Source organism: Eleginops maclovinus, chromosome 16, assembly GCF_036324505.1.
Source record: "Eleginops maclovinus isolate JMC-PN-2008 ecotype Puerto Natales chromosome 16, JC_Emac_rtc_rv5, whole genome shotgun sequence".
NCBI lineage: Eukaryota > Metazoa > Chordata > Actinopteri > Perciformes > Eleginopidae > Eleginops > Eleginops maclovinus.
The window spans coordinates 20277972-20288783 of record NC_086364.1 but is presented as its reverse complement, the minus strand read 5'-3'; positions in this window follow the sequence as shown (position 1 = coordinate 20288783).

Here is a 10812-nt window from a genome sequence, read left to right as displayed (position 1 = left end):
TGCTGCAGAGAAAGGGCACTACACCCCACCCCCCCTAAAGACCCACACACATGAACACACATCCAGGGAGGTAATGTAATGATGGAGCAGGTCTCTAATCCCAGATCCCAGAGGAACGCCCAACATGGCAAAACAAACACACACCTCCCTTCTACCTAATCTCCCCCATCTCCCCTTCCCACTTAATCTGTCTCCCCCTCTGTCTCTCTCTCTGCCTCCTCCCATCAATCTCTCATACTCGTTCCCCTCCCTTTTCCCCCCGTCCTCCGACTCTTGGAACAATTTTTGCTGAAAAAGATGAGTCACACAAACTTTGACCCAGATCCCAGGAATGGGTACAGCGGTTAGCGGGTAAAAAGACGCCCCAGGAACAAATCAAGGGGAATTTTTTTTTTGGGGGGGAGGTTAAGGGAGGAGAGACTGCAAAATGGCCGCTGTCTCCGCCCACCATCTGAGTCCTCCCTACACCTCAATCATTGTTACCATGGAAACAGCAGCTGGTAGAAGCAGATGAATCAAAGAGGCGAGAGTGCGTGGCGTTGCCAGGGTATAGAAATGTCATGCCAAAAAAAAGCTTCACTACATGCAAAATGTGGGCTGATGGAGGCCTACAGTGAGGCTTGTGTGGTTTGGGGTGAGTGGGGGGGGTGAGTAAAGCTTAAGGAGGGGGTTAAGATGCGGAGCCTTGGGGAGCAGCAGGAGGAGGAGGAGGAGGAGGGTAGATGTCAGCCTTTGATCAGAACAGCACAAGGCCATTTTCTGCTGAACTGCTCCCAATCTTTGCCACCATATTCTTCCACCAACTGCAGAGGATGTGTGTGTGTGTGTGTGTGTGTGTGTGTGTGTGTGTGTGTGTGTGTGTGTGTGTGTGTGTGTGTGTGTGTGTGTGTGTGTGTGTGTGTGTCTTTCTACAGGCTTTTCCTCCCTGTAATCAAATCTACATCCACCCTTGTTCCTCCATCTCTCATGTGGCCCGGCACTGAGTCAGTGGGTCAACGGGTCAGTCACTAATCTCTTTAGAGGAAGTGAATGAGCAACCTGGGTCTGAGCGGGGTGAGAAGCAGGTTGATTCAATATGACAGATTACACAGCAGAGACACAGAGGGAGTATTTTCAGATCTACTGTCTATGCTGTGTCACATTTTAACAGTGTAGACATGTCTTCACCTTGAAAATAAAGCGCACATAGTCAATCAAAGCAATGCATTCTCCTCCTGGCAGCATTTAGAGAAAGCCAAATGAAAATGTAAGCTTGCAAACATGCTAACAATGACAATTTGGGTTCCAGACCAGCCTTAGGCAAGGGATTAGGTTTTAAATGCTGTTCCAGATGTTAGATTTGATTATTCACCAGATGTACTTAATGCTTTCAATCAGAGCAGTAAAGCTAATGGTGATAAAGACTTTATTTAAAAACCTTTGTGAAGGTTTTTAGGTGGAGAAATCATTGGAGAGAAAACAAAAATAGTTATTTCAGCTAAAAAGATGATGTATTTCCCAGTTGAAAATGTCCAGGACACTTTGCTTTGTAATATGGTGTATTCAACAAATACTTGTTATGCATTGTTGTGCAAACTAGGGAAATAAAAGGCACAGAATCAACCAAAATACTAGAGCGGAAATCTTCAAGTAGAGCATGGTGTAAAGGCCAAGCCATGACTCACAATGTACGTGTATGATTAAGAATAACTGGAATAATAGCACAAACCTCTCCTCTTTTTCCCCTTCCTTTTTAATCTTTTTTATTTTGTCATTTTTTATAAATACGATTTATATATTTTTTAAAATACTTTTGGTATCCACTGTGATATATCATATTTAAAAGAATAGTTAAGAGTATATTAGTGTTTAACTATCAGCAGGTATTAAAAATCCTGTAAACTGTATGAGCATCTGTGCTGGAGGCGCAGCTGTAAAAGCACACACTCATTAAAAAAATACACACACTCATTAAAGATACACACAAATAATAACAGACAAAAACAGTGCCAGCGGAGGTGGAGCAGTGGAAACCGTCTGGGGAGCAAATGCTGCCAGACACCAGCAGTCCTTATGGACCAGGAAGCGGGCTTTAACACACACACACACACACACACACACACACACACACACACACACACACACACACACACACACACACACACACACACACACACACACACACACACACACACACACACCATGTGTGACTCGGGGTGTGAAGGTTGTATTGGTCACCAGAGATGATGCGATAATGTGTGTTTGGACACAGTGTGTGTGACAGTCACAGAAGCAGGAAGTTAAACTAGAGGCGCTGTTTGTCTCTCAGGTAGATAGATAGATAGAATCGGAGGATGAAACCCTCTTTATTAGTCACATACATGCACACAACAGAGCACACACAGTGAAGTTGGTCCTCTGCATTTAACCCATCCTAGTACTAGGAGCAGTGGGCAGCTATCGTGCAGCGCCCGGGGAGCAATGGGGAGGGGGGATTGGATGTGTCCGGTGCCTTGCTCAAGGGCACCACAGCAGGGCCTAGGAGGTGAACTGGGACCTCTCCAAGTAGCAGTCCACTCCTGGTGACCCAGGAGATCTGCAGGTCATGTCTGGCGCATATTTCCAGGTCTGCATTTACAATGTGTCTCATAAAAACCCATTGTGGGCATCAGGTCTATTCACTGAAAGAGCTGAGCATTTATTTTTAGTCGTTTCTATGTGGAACAGTGTTACTTCACTGATTTACACTATTCATGTCTTGATAAGGCAGTTGAAGTTCAAAGCAGATAAGGTACATTTCATGCACAATGACTTAAGGGAGCTTAACCAACAGTAGAACAACATCATGAGTTGGGTGATTTGCTTAACATGCAATCACACAATAAGTCATTCTTTACATATTTGTATATTTATTTATGTATATAGGCTTCATACAATTGAAGGGAATGTCTGCAAGTTCAATACAATTCAACTTACTTCACCTGATTGATTAAAAACATATGAAAACCAAATTTAACCATAAAGTAGCCCTGCTAATTCATACTGCTAACATTGCTAACAAAAAAACAACACAGATATGAAAGATATACCCAGATAGCAAAAGGTGTTGAGTTTTGGTCAAAATGGTTGATTTACGGTTATGGTCATATATTTTAAATTAAACACAATGTGCCGTGGACAATTGATTGTGATATTTTTTACCATGGGTAAATCTAAGTAAGAAAACATAAACATCTCAGTCACCTATAGACTTATTGAACGGTCCAAATAGCCACCGTTACCGAACTTTCAGTCAGCCAGCGTGCCATTTCTTCACTTCTCGGCTTTCCTCCTCGCTTGTGATAAGGTTGAACTGAATTTTGTGCTGCCACTAACGACACATTTTCTATCGACTACTTAAAAAAATCAAGTGTTTGTTATTTCGTCCTGTCACGTTTACACTTGCGTGCATGGCGGGGTTTAAAACATTACCGCCAAAGTCTAGCCTGTTTAAAGCCAAACCGTCAGCAAAATGCATTCTAGGGTCTTTTTGTGAATGTACTCGAGTCAAACGTTGGTTTAAAAGGATATTGACGACAAAAGCTGCACTTTTAAGATGACGGTTGTTAAGTTTTAGGGTCAAATGGCTTTTTGAATGGGTTCAAAGAACTAATCAAAGTCGCTATTTTTAAAATACTAAGAGGGCTCGACATAACATGACACTTTGCTTGTAGTATTATCAGGGTCCCTACACAGTTTGTCTCGCACACAATCACGACAGGGCTGAGGAGTGGTCTTGCCTGGAGGAAGGTGTTGGGGTCTTCCGCTGACTGAAACACAAAAAGAAAAACAATCACAAAACCATTCACTGTTGATAGACTATGGTCAAGTAGTGGAACACAAGAAAAACTGTCATATATGCATGAATTTCTTACCTCAAGGATGTGAAGCATACCCTCACTTGCATGTCCTAGCTTCTTGGGTGGCGCAAACGGTGATGGGAACATGTCCGGCAAAGCCTTCATCATGGCAATGTTTTGCTTTACTGTGAAAAACAAAACAGTCTCTTTTTATTTACTGCAGTCAGTTATTGAAAAAAACAAAAAAAAATATGATCACCAATTAGGTGTGTAATTACCTTTATCTGACAACGGAGGCCTCATGACTTTTTTGTAAACTCCATAAAACTGGGCCTTCTCACAAAAGGTCCCCCAGCGGTTCTTCAGCTCAGGTATGAAGTGGGAGTTTCCTTGATTGAGGATCCTCTGCAGTTCATCCAATATCTGACACAGAAAGACAGGCAGAAAAATAAATAACTAAATATCAATGTGTCTTTCTACTGCAATCTTATCAAACATAAACTTAAAATGATTTAATTTGCTTACATGATCCACTTCTCTGAAGCAGGGATATGCTTGAAGAATTTTGGTAGGTCTGTCCTGCTCTTTCATCACATCAGAGTCAATGTAAGCCCGTCTTGCTTGGTATTCAAGGTCCAAGAGACGGGCAACATCCTTCTTGTTGGGTCTGGGCCTGGATTTGTAGAGCTCCTGCAGAACTTTGTAGTGCCTTGCCTGGTTCTGTGGGCTGTCAGTAGTTTTAGGCCCTCCTGTTGAAATGAATTTACTATGATTACCATATAACAAACAACAGAAGTATAATGAAATAATAATTAATGAGAATTCACAATCATTACGATATATTTTTTTAGATAAATCTAAACTAAAGCATTCCCCCTTGTCGATACTAGTAGTAGTTTTAACACTAAAACACAATCTCAATATCTCAATCTCAATCACAATGCTCTTACCATCCACTTGTTCACACTCTGAGGAACTGCTTGTCGACTGTGGTGAGCTTAGATCCAAGATTACAGTTGAAGCACAGGACTCAGTGTCATCAGCGGATGACTCTGGCTGGCTGCTGCTCTCAAAGCTAATGTCCAATCGCCTCTTTCTCGAAGGAGTTGCTCCCTGCTTCTTTTTGACGGGTATCACATTCTGGACCCTTTTTAAAAGCTGCTTCTTCACAGATTCCTGACAAAAAAAAAACAGTGTGTAAAGATCACATTAATCAAAATGAAATCTAATGATACAAGCACTTATCCTAAATAAAGCATATCCTCCTACCCACTCAGCTCCAACGGCTGCAGACCTGTCCCGCAGCATTGGGTAGTACTCAATGAGCCGCTTAGCCATCACAGTTAGCTCACGGTTGCATGGATACTGGAAATCATCCCCTGCAGCTCTCTTGATGGCACACATGCTTGTTACTGTATTTCTTATTAAACGACAGCGAAGCTCTTTGGAAAGTATATAGTCTTCTTCTTGTCCAGCACGTTGTTTGTCAAAAAAGGTGGTTCTTGACTGCTCCAGCTCTGTGTCTGTGTATACAACATACTGCGGGCTTACAAGCTGTACAGTTCTGCTGGTAACATGTTGGTCTCCTAGGTTTGAAGGGGGAGAGAAGTGGGGGAGAAAGTAAGGGTGGACAAAGGGGTTGAGGTAGTTGGGCAGTGGGAGCTGGCAAGCTCACAAGTCCCAGAGGAGGTGCCTGGTTGGAGCTGGTCTGCCTCCTCACCCTGAAAAAGACAAGCATTTATCATAAGTCAATAGCAGTGCACTAAAAACAACAACACCAAAAAAGTATGAATCACAGCATGATCAAATCTCCACAATGTTAAAATGTAATATCACCTGATTTGCTCCATGTGTCATCCTCCAAATGGTTCTCCTTCTTAAAAAGTGCTCAGGCCCCGGAAAGAGATCACGCAAGTCCTCTTTAGAAAGACTTGGGAGCATGTCGGTGCTGATATTAGCAGCTGAAAAACACACAACACAGCCACACTGTAAATATACAGTATAATGTTATATATTGGCTGTTAAGTCACAATCTTTATTCAAAGGGTAAGAATATGCTAATGGTGGCAGCAGAGAAGCACACATCCAACAAGAATAGAATCAAATTAAATAGAACATTTTTTTTTTTTAATTTATCCCTAGGAGGGATCTAACAGATAGTACAGCAGCTCACATAATAGAATAAAAAAGGTGTCTACATTAAGATCATTGCTGTGTTCCATTACCCGTACTTACCGCCCTTTCCGCACTCTATGGGCGTCCCATTTGTAATCGCGACGAAGTAAAGTGTACTGCAAGTACCCGGATGACGGCCCCAAACCACCCTCAAAGCCGCCATTTTTGAAGTGTGGATATATTGTACACTTTTCGTACTCAACGACCGCCATATTGTCTACGTTTTGCCTTCGTAGCTGAAGTGACGTGAGAAACTGCCCGCGAATTGCGTGCGTGTGCCTACGTTGTTCAGAGGGGCTAAAGTTATCAAAAAATGTCATCCAAGATGGCGGCGGGTTGAGAGCCTTTTAGTGGTACATATTTAAAGTGAATATAGCTATCTACACGACTTTTTGTATGTTTACATTGACTCGGTTTGTTGGTTATGTGCTATAATAACGTTGCAAGCTATTGGAGGTCTTAACTGAAGTTTTCAAACATACTTTTTAGGTTGCCGCTAACGCTTACACTGCAAAAACTCAGCTTTTAAAAACAAGAAAAATAAGTACAAAAATGAGGTATATTTTGCTTAAAAATAGATAAATTATCTGCCAATGGAACAAGAAAATGTGGCTTGTCAAGACTTTTCAAAACAAGTAAAAATATCTTATCTCAATTAACCCACAAATACCTTAGAATTATTGTATTTTATCTAATAGCAAGTACATTTTTCTTGATTCGAATTAAACACACGTGGCCTTTTTTCTCAATATACTGAAAAATATTCTTGAATTAAGTAAATGCTAGAGCCATTATCTTGACATAGTGGTATGCACTAGGCCATGTATTTCTCGAAACCAGCAAAGTCATACTAAAAACTAGTGTACTTTTCTTGATATAGCTAAGAATATTTTCCTCTGTATGTAGAATATTATTCTTAAATTTCTTGAAATAAGTAAAAAGCTGTGAAATCATAGTAATGCTTAATAATCAGTGATCCTGACAGTACTAAAAGAGGAAGGAAAAGAAAAGAGGAAAGAGTGACACAGACTTGGTTAAATGAAATTCTTTTTTATTATATTTAACATGCCCATGACATGGGTACAACAAAACATGGCAGCCTCAATGCTTAAAGGCGAAAGTGAGACTAGTTACAGTACACTTGTAATATACGTATATTAAAGGAACAGACCACTGTACTTTAACAATGAAATATGTTCTTCTCAGAAGTGAGACGAGATGATACGTACCTCTCCGAGCACTGTGCGACCTCCCAGTCAGTCAGACGCGCTGTCACTCCTGTTAGCATTTGTAGCTAGACTCAGCATGGGAGGTCGCACAGTGCTCGGAGAGGTACGTATCATCTCGTCTCACTTCTGAGAAGAACATATTTCATTGTGCATGGCCACGCGCTGTCACTCCTGTTAGCATTTGTAGCTAGACTCAGCATGGCCAACGGTAAGTTTCGGGGCTGTAGTTAGATGCGACCAAAGTCTAAGTAAACAGGAAAATCGTGGAAGACTTTGGTCGCATCTAACTACAGCCCCGAAACTTACCGTTGGCCATGCTGAGTCTAGCTACAAATGCTAACAGGAGTGACAGCGCGTCTGACTGACTGGGAAGTCGCTCTGAGAAGAACATATTTCATTGTTAAAGTACGGTGGTCTGTTCCTTTAATACACAAACACAAAGTAGTGTGCTTGCAGCTACGTATCAGATCAGGTATGACTCAACACACTATATTACCCAAGGCAAACATAATTAATATTTATGAACTAATCAGTTATGAATTTTTTCCAGTCAGTGATGGCTTTTTTATATGAGGACGTCATGTCTCTGTCATGTATGGTGTCAATCAGTACCTCTGTCTGCAGGACAGACAAGAGTGTGGCAATACATTTTGGGTAGGTGAGGTGAAAGGTGTAGTAACATGCCATTATCATTATCATACTGTCAGCGATGTCGTCTTTGGGGAAGATGAGCACAGGCATGGTGCCGATGGCCAGCATGAACTTGAGCATTGAGAACATTGTTGGTGTGCAAAGAGTTTGCTTAAAAGACGCTTTTGTTAGCACAGGCCCTGATCGCCTTGTCTTTGGGTTTCTGCCATATGTTCCAGCGTCAACGTCTATGTCCTCTCCCGCCCGCACCCGCAAACCTCTGAGAATAGATACCTTGGTTTAAACAGTAGCCTATGCTTTTATTTCATTATGTTACCCAGCATGTTACAATAAGGGATGTATCATTAGATGAAAACTAATAATAAAGAGCTCAAATATTAGTCAACAGCCTAGCAGTTCTGAGATCATCTTTAGCTAAATGCTAGCATTAGCATGCTAACACGCTACAATGCTGGCACCTTGATTAGTTTAGCTTTGTAGCATGTTTGCTAATTAGCACTCAACAATAAGTAGCTGAAACTCATGAAGCTGATAGGATTGTGATTCATTTTACTTTTAAGTCATAGGATGAATAATTGTTTTCCTCATGAATATTTGTACCAAATTTAATAACAAACATGCAGCCTCCTCATGTCAGATAAGATGATTTAAAATCCTAAAAATATGTCAAACACTTTTTCAACTCCCTCTAGTGAGCTTCTAAAACTTCAGTCATACAGCCTCCGTCTAACTGCATAAAATAAATATATATTTTGGGAGTGAGTGGGAACTATAACTGTGTGTAGGAGTGACAGCATTGCATTGTCAGAAGTCTCCTTTATTGAGCCTAATCGCGTCGCTTAAGCCTGTCCTTTTGTTCTTTGAATTAAATGAGTCATTAGCAGATAATGCTCTGTAATGCTCTCCGCCTGTAATCCATGACCCGCTCGTCTGGAGGGCTCCGGGGTGGGTTCAAGGATTTAGGGCTGGAAAAGGATAAATCACTTATTTTATGGTTTTTGAGAAAGGCGCGATTGTTTTCAGGCTCATCACGCCGTTGTCCTCTTTGTGTTGCAACAGCGGCAATGGACAGTCAGGGTGAAAGGTCACAGGTCAGGGTGTAAATAAAGGTGATAATAGTCTGAACTGCCACCATGTTTTATGGCAGTCAAGGGAGTCAAAGGTGCTCTATTTCATGCTTTAAAATCATTTATCACAGGATATATCATGGGAAAAACTGTAAAAACAGCTGGCAGAAATGTCAACAGAGCTATGAGATGGCATGTGAAGTGTACACATGATTTATTTCTGCTTTAGCTTGCATGAAAAATGTAATTTTCCAACAGAAATGCTGTGTTAACGAGAGAGTTTGAAGAACATTGGTGTTTACCCGGCAGAGAGGGTTTAATGAAAGACACACTTGTGTTGCATTAAGTGAAGGATCCAGTCTTTTTGGGAGATTAAAAGTTTCATCATTTGTGTCTTTGCTGGCTGTGTGGCTCAACGGATAACATATTTGGATAAGACATTCATGTTCCCCATGCGGTTGACTTTGTTGGTTTTCAGTTTAATGTCTCAACTATTGAAAGGATTGCTTTGTCGCCCCTTGAGATTTACTTTTGTAATCAGCTGACCTTTAAATGCCACCATTAGATTGAATTGTACAATTGTTCAATACTTTGGTTTATGACCTTCAATGTAAGCTTCAGCTGTATTTTGTGTTTAGTGCTGACCATTAAATGAAGCATGCTTTAGTGCTACACTAAGACATGTCATACCTGCTAAACTCCAACATGTCAGCATTGTCAGCAGACATTAGCAATGAGCAAAATCTCACAGTCTCATTTACTCTTTGAAGATCTCCTGATCTCATTAATGTGCAGCACTGAATCTCCTGATTGTTGCTTCAAAAGTAATGCTGTGTGTGTTTTGAGGTTATTGTCTAGGTTATTCCCAAAACTAATTACATCTGGTGTTATTATTTTTGAAGAATAAGCCCTCACATTCTATCTTCAGAAGCCATTTACTGTCTTTTTATTGGATTTATTGGAATTTAAAAATCAGTAAATCCAATTTTCCACAAGTGTAACTTTCTCAAAATATGATTTATATACTTACAAACTCCATGGAAGCCCCCTCATGTCCCCTGTGTCTTTGTTAAATACGCATAATTTCATTCATGAGGGCTCGGCTGGTGTTTGAAGATACTGAATCTGATTAAGTCTAATTCTGGCTCTCATACAAAACAGTCTGTCTGGCACCACCCATGACTAAAACCATTAGGACCCCAGGGCAATAACGGGGGTTCGCTGCCTACATGTAGAAACAAGAGGCTGTGAGTGTGTGTCTGAGTGTGTGTGTGTGCGTGTGTGTGTGTGGCAAAATGATTTGTCACACTAGCAGCACACTTGGCTGAACAAAGAAGTCTCCTCTCAGTAACATCACAAAGCCCGGCTGTTGCTAAGCATAGATTGGCGGAAAGCACCCGCTCTGTCATGTGATTGGTTCATCGCCTGAGGGCTCAGTTATCATGACTCAGCCCCTTTTAATGCAGGGAGGAGGGGGGAGAGAGAAGGGGGGGAGAGAGATGCAGAAAGGTAGTAAGAAGAAAGAAAGAATATTTTGCTTTTTATAAACAGATAAAGAAAATAAAAAGGGCCCTTATATGTTTTGGGGGGTTTCCCTTTCCTGTAGTGTGTTATATAAGTTTGTGTGCATGTAAATGGTCTGCAAAATTGGTAACAGTGACATAAATATAGAGCACTCGCGCTTCTATGGTTAGCGCTCCAACACATTGTACGAGATAGGCTAAGAGACGGGACATCTCTAAGCAGTTGACCAATCACAACAGAGCCATCCAGCTAACCAATCAGAGCAGACTGGGCTCTGGTTTCAGACAGAGGGTGAAAAGAGGTGCTGCAGCACAGGCAGGATCAGAAAAATAAAGAGCTTTTTGAACA